The sequence below is a fragment of the Rhinolophus sinicus genome, chromosome 16, assembly GCF_057876585.1.
Source record: "Rhinolophus sinicus isolate RSI-liver-muscle chromosome 16, RSI-T2T, whole genome shotgun sequence".
NCBI lineage: Eukaryota > Metazoa > Chordata > Mammalia > Chiroptera > Rhinolophidae > Rhinolophus > Rhinolophus sinicus.
In genome coordinates, this window is record NC_142516.1 from 96,168,596 (window position 1) to 96,174,595 (window position 6,000).

At 36.2% G+C, this 6,000-nt stretch overlaps 1 protein-coding gene across 3 annotated transcripts in view; it reads right to left on the reverse strand.

Moving 5' to 3' along the window:
* Positions 1 to 5,729, reverse strand: part of TNFRSF19 (TNF receptor superfamily member 19) — an 87,529-nt gene extending 81,800 nt beyond the window's left edge. Inside the window, exon 1 of one of the 3 annotated variants that reach the window (XM_019736609.3) lies at positions 5,236 to 5,729. The gene's annotated coding sequence lies outside the window, so the exon portion shown is untranslated. The remainder of the gene's footprint in view (positions 1 to 5,235) is intronic. The other 2 variants (XM_088792721.1, XM_074330038.2) reach the window with 2 other exon arrangements.
* Positions 5,730 to 6,000: the final 271 nt, after the last annotated feature.

A 6,000-nucleotide genomic window follows, 5' to 3' on the forward strand; every position in this document is an offset into this window, starting at 1 on the left:
TTGAAATTATATTTAACAGTGGGGACAAAGAGCATTGAAAACCTCTGTGCTCTATTAAATGCTTCTTACTGTAAAGAAGAGGCATGCTAAGTTAATAAATACTTCCCACTTTGCCTCACTTTGAGTGTATATATGATCTGGTGACAGTATCTGAAGGAGAACCTTGGCCCGCAATTAAGCACCAGAGGTGGTACAAAAAGAACTGTATGATTCCTAGGCTCATTCAGAATGAAATTGATGCTTAGAATTAGGGCTGCAAGCATTTTTCTCCCTTTAAAACACTGACTATTATTAATGGGTTGAGATTTTCACTGTAAAAGCCAAATTTTTATGAGGATCTTGGCAAAAGAGTTGTTTTTAAGATTATGTTAAGGGTTGGTTTTCTGAAGCTAGTTTTAGCAATATCTAAGCTGATACAAAGTATATTTGTTTAGAATGTTTTCCAGAAAAAAAGCTGAACTAATGAGGTAACAAACTTCTTGAAAAATAGTTTTAGTGATAAGTTAGCTCACTGGAAGAAAAGTTAATGGAAGATTATTTGACTTTCTCGTAATTTCTAGTGTAAGTTACTCTTCCTTGGGAAAATGGAGTAGATGCGAGCTACATGAAAATCCTGAATTTTGTCTGTGTTAGTTCACAGTGTCTGGCACATAGTAGGTACTCATTAAAAATTTGTTGACTGAATTAATAAATGGGGGTAGGAATCTCAAAGATTAACAAAGTTCACCAAAAATAGTAAGACAATAAGGGGAAAAAAAGAACCAAGGTTTTTACGTAATTCCCAACACCCATTGCTAACAACAGTATAAACTATCAGTATAGGATTGGGGCCAGATGTTGAGTGACTTGCTGAAGGTCACACACCAAGTTAATAATAAAGCTAGGATCAAAATTCAGGCTCCCTTTACCATACCACTAGTACAAAAAGCAATATACATGAAAAGGCCAAGGAGGTTATTTATTTAGTTTATATCATGTCAAAAGTCATGACATTTGTAGAGCAAACTTATTGTAAGTTGCAGCACTTGCACTGATCTTTGTGAGTTTATAACACTCCTATTTGACTGGACTCTTTTCATATGTTTAATGAGAGAAGAAACAGGCCGTTGATTCTCCTCCTCTCCTTCCAGGTAAATATGGTGGACTCCCCTGCATATGGCCGAATTAAGGAACAGACTTGCTGGACAGCAGCCCGCGATAGTAGACCATAGAGCTGCCAAATCCAGAGTATTGGAGACATGTAAGAGGATGGAGAAAGCTGTACTTATCAGAACACATCTCAGAGAGAGTGTGGTGAATGTTGGAAGGAATGGTGTGATAAAGTTGCTTGACACCCCCACCTCACCCTTCTCACTAAAGGACAAAGTTAAGTCACCATGGATGGTGTTAAAGTACTTCTCAATCTAAGGATGTGAGACTTGGTGACTTCTAAGTGGGTGGATTTGGAGCCAAAGCTGATTGACTTGTGACAGTAGAGGAGAAATGAAGCACAGCCACCCTTCCCCGCTTTCATAGCCCATTCCTCTAAATTGGGCTGACAAATGTTTAAAGAATCACTCTTTGAAGGGGCACCAAATTATTAATTTTTTCAGGGTGCTATCACGGGGAGTCTGACCAAACCAATAGTGCATGCTTGAATTTAGTCCAGTCCTGAAGCAGAGGAAGAATGGATTTTGTCTTTAGGCTCTTCATAGCTGAAGATTCTAGGCCAACTGATGGAAAACTCTACCAAAAACTTCTACTAGCTCTCATAAAATATAATCAAAAGAAAGAAAAACAGATCCCATTTTTTTAGCCAAAATTTTGGCTATAATGTTTGCTAACAGTTAAGTTCAGCTCTATATGATTCTTGTAACTGAAAGAATTAACTGCCTAGCCCTAGAACAAAAGATCCCAGATATACTCTAGTGATGTCACTTAATTAACCCCTCCGAGACCCACTCTCCTCATTTGTATAATGGGCATGACAAACTTATTTGTACATTTAATTGAGATATTGTTTTTTTGAATATTGTTAGAGTGCCTATCACACAAGTACTCAGTGATATTAGTGAATTAATAATTGGTGAATTAATAAATATTAGTGGGTGTTACTAAGTAATCATCTGTACACCTTTATGAGGGTGATAGGACATGAGGGACAGACAGCTATTTGGCCTAGAGAACAGTGTATGTGTATACATTTTACAGTTGATACATAAATTTATTCGCAAGAAATATATTCATTTTTTTCCCAAGGAAAAAACATGGAAAGAGTTAAAAAAAACATGTTCAAAGCTTCTTGATGCAATCAAATGTAGTACGGAACACGTATCATGTTCAAACCCATATTGAATTTGCAAACCGAAATCTCACAAAATCCCACTGGGAATCCCCTTTGAGGAGTAACAACCTTTAATTAGCAATTACTTTTCACGGGCCCCACTGACATCATTTAAGAAAATATCAATTCCTTGAAAACACACAAAGATGTGCTTATATAATGCCAAATGTATGCATATACTTACAGACACACACACAAATATGCATATATATAATATATAAATATATATATTTATATATAATATATAAATATATATATATATATAATTCCACATTGCATTGATATATTACATTTTTGGTGAAAATTATTTTAAATGTGGTAAATTATGTAATTGTGTTTAGACTGCTTAGAAATAGAGAAGCAAAAGAAACAGGTGCAAAATAACCAAACTAATCCAGTTGACTGACACATCTATCATAGAAACAAAAAAATGTGCTACAGGAAGAAGTGGCTATCTTTATTATCCAAATTAACATTTTGCTCTGATCAGGTACCCAGTGCATTTGCATTAGCAGTTGTTGGGAAATGGACTATGTATGGTGAACTAGAAAGAACATTGGACTAGGACATGGGACTTCAATTAAGATCGGCCGTCAAGTTACTTTTCTCTAGTCTCAGTTTCCTCGTCCATCAAGTGGCTATAAAAATTCCGCCTTGCTTATGTCATGGGGGATGATCTGATCAACTCCCTCAGGTCACACACGAGAAAACTGAGTAGTGAAGTGACTCTCTTAAGGTCACATAGCTAATCAGTGACAGAATCAGGACTAGAAATAAAAGTCTTTTGAAGACTGGGACTTTCTGCAATAACAAAGCTGCCATTGAAGCAATAGATAGGAAAGTGCTTTGAAAAAATATAAGGGTTTTGTTCATAGAAGTATTATGTAGTATATCTACTTAAATCACAATTCAGATCATCCTGTGACAATTAATTAAGAAATGCCTTTTGAGACTATGCTTGTACATTCAGCAATAGCCATCTTTCTATTAATATCAAATAGAATGTTTCATTTCTCAATGAGGACACAGAAGTAAACAATTATCTGAATTAATTCAGACACTGAAGTGGCTTTTCAAGGACTTGACTTGCCCGAGCTAGTTTTCTACAAAGTCTAAATTAATCAGATAATTGCTAATTATCCCTTTTGTTTTGTGCTGAGTAGAGTCCGGGTTTGTTAGAATGAACCTAGTATCAGAATAAACAGTCATTAAAAATTTTTTTAAATTGCAAATCTGAACTAAATGATCAAGTTCCTAAGCACACTATATTTTTAGGCATCTTCTCCAGTCATTACTTTAAAAGCTTAATTTTGTTTATCTGAATGTGAACATTAATACTACTTTTGTGATTGAAGGAAAACTTTTTAAGCAAACAATGAAAAAAATATCAATCTAAACCAATAATCCAGGATATTATGAACATGCTTTGTCATACTGTCAGTAAAACAAAAACTTAAATGTTTCTCCTGGCATGACTATAAACAACAGTTAAGTCTTTTAGATTCAGTTCTTACTCACACATTTTTTAAATGTAGTCAGCTTAGTACAGTTTTAAATAATCTCCACTTAGCTATCAAAGTTTTAAAATTAAGCAAACAGTGCTAATTACCCTCCTTCTAATATCAGGAGGAAAGTTTAGAAAGTAATTTAATTAATTGGCTCTGAAAAATTAATTACATATGAAATGAGCCTCATTAGACCTTTCCTGTTTCATCAGAATTTCAGACTAAAGAATAACTGGTCTTATCACTTATAATTTCTTTGTGGTTTGCCGAGTATAAAATAGACTGTTGTGATGATAATTAAATATTTTACCCAAATAACTGTGACTAGAACATTAAATTGAACTAATGTGAACATGGAACTCTTACTTTTCCATTGTATTAAGTTCTTGCATAGCAATGTAAAGATTTTAGTGTGTATGAGTGTGTGTGTGTGTGTGTGTGTGTGTGTGTGTGATCACTGAGTTAACAACAACAAAAGCAAAACCAAACAAGCAAGAAAACCCCACAACAACAGTTAACTTTCAAATTCAGCCCAGGAATGTATTTTGGCTTTGCCATGTTGAGCATAAACCAAAGTGAAAATGTGACTAAAAACTTTGTCACATAATAACTGTTGATTACTCAGATAGTTTTCATAAACAGTCCGCAAATTGTAACTTACAACAGCTGTCACCATAAATTTAAAGTAAATGTTAATTTAGGAATATTAGCCTTGTCACTGTTTGTGTAAATAAGGCTCGTGCTATTTCCGAACGTTACAGAATAACACTACAGGATTTTTAAAGCAAACTAAACGCAGCTTTACCCTCAATGTTCTAAAATTCTTCAGTTTCACACATAAAAGGCTTTAATCATACTTGAATGCCTTTTCAGTGATAGAAACTGCATAAAGAGATATATTTGATGGGTTTACATCTTGGAGGTGAAAGAATAAACAAACTAAGGAAACAGTATTGCCAGAGATGTACTGTATTCTTTTATATAAGAAAACAGGGAAAACAGTGGCATCCAGTAAAGTCGTACCGCCTGTTTACTAAATAAAGTAACCTGTAAATACTCAGAGCAATTACAGCTTACAGACCTCAGGCTCCAGAGCGTCCTTGCTTGTGTGCTCAAGTGAGCTCTCTTCTCTTTTGTCCTGTTTGAAGAACTCATTTCCAAGTAAAATTGGCATGACACTTTGTAAACCCTTTTGTACAAACTACTAGCATGGCATCCAGTATCATCTTTACCCTGGTACAGACACGTAGCCTAACTAACGTAGTAGTCAAGTACAGAAACACTTGTTTTTAATTGATTAAAACCATCTTTTTTTTTAGAACACACAGGGAAAGGGAAGTGAAAGCCCCAGCAAAACATAAAATGCTGTACCTGCAACATGCTGAATGAACTCTTTCCAGTACTCACCCTCTCCGCAACTTAGTTTCTCCTTGGCAGCCCTGCTATGCCAAATGCTTCTACCTTCCCAAAATTGTGTGTCAGCACAAGCCCAGACGAAACTTCAAATCCAGGAAAATGAAATTAACCATGCAGATCAAAGGCAGAGGAGCAGGGAGCTGAAGTGCCTGTAATCTGATCGCTGATCAGTTGTAGAACATCAAAGGCAGGGCTAAGTTTATATATAAGCACGGATATCAAGAAATTTCACTTTCAGCAGGTAGTCACCCTCCCGCCTCCTAGCCCACAAATTCTTTTGTTTAACACAGATCACGTTCCCCCCCTCCACCGTTTTTTTTTTTTGTTTTGTTTTTTGTTTTTCAGGGAGGTGATACCGGTGGTTCTCCCAAGCTTGGGCTGAGTGGCTGGATCCGTAGTCTTTTTGGTTCCCAAGCTGTGTTGTGGATTGTGTGCTGGAAGCTGCCTAGTGCCAGCGGGTTCTGCTTTATCCCTTTCATCTCGCTCAACTGCAGATCCCATGACATCATTCAGCGCCGTGGGACTGGTAGGAGAGCTATAATTCAGCCTGTGGGGGAGTACAGCTCAAGAGAAGCCAGAGTTTGCCTGATTTCTAATCACATTAGGCTATTGTGCCTCGGGCAGGACAATTCCTGTTATCTGTTTCCCAGTTGGATCACTTAGGGATGATTTGGGTATGATAAGATCCCTGATCCATCCAGGTTCCAAATGACAGCGTTTAATTGACTTGTCATTGATAAAAATCACAAGTTTTCA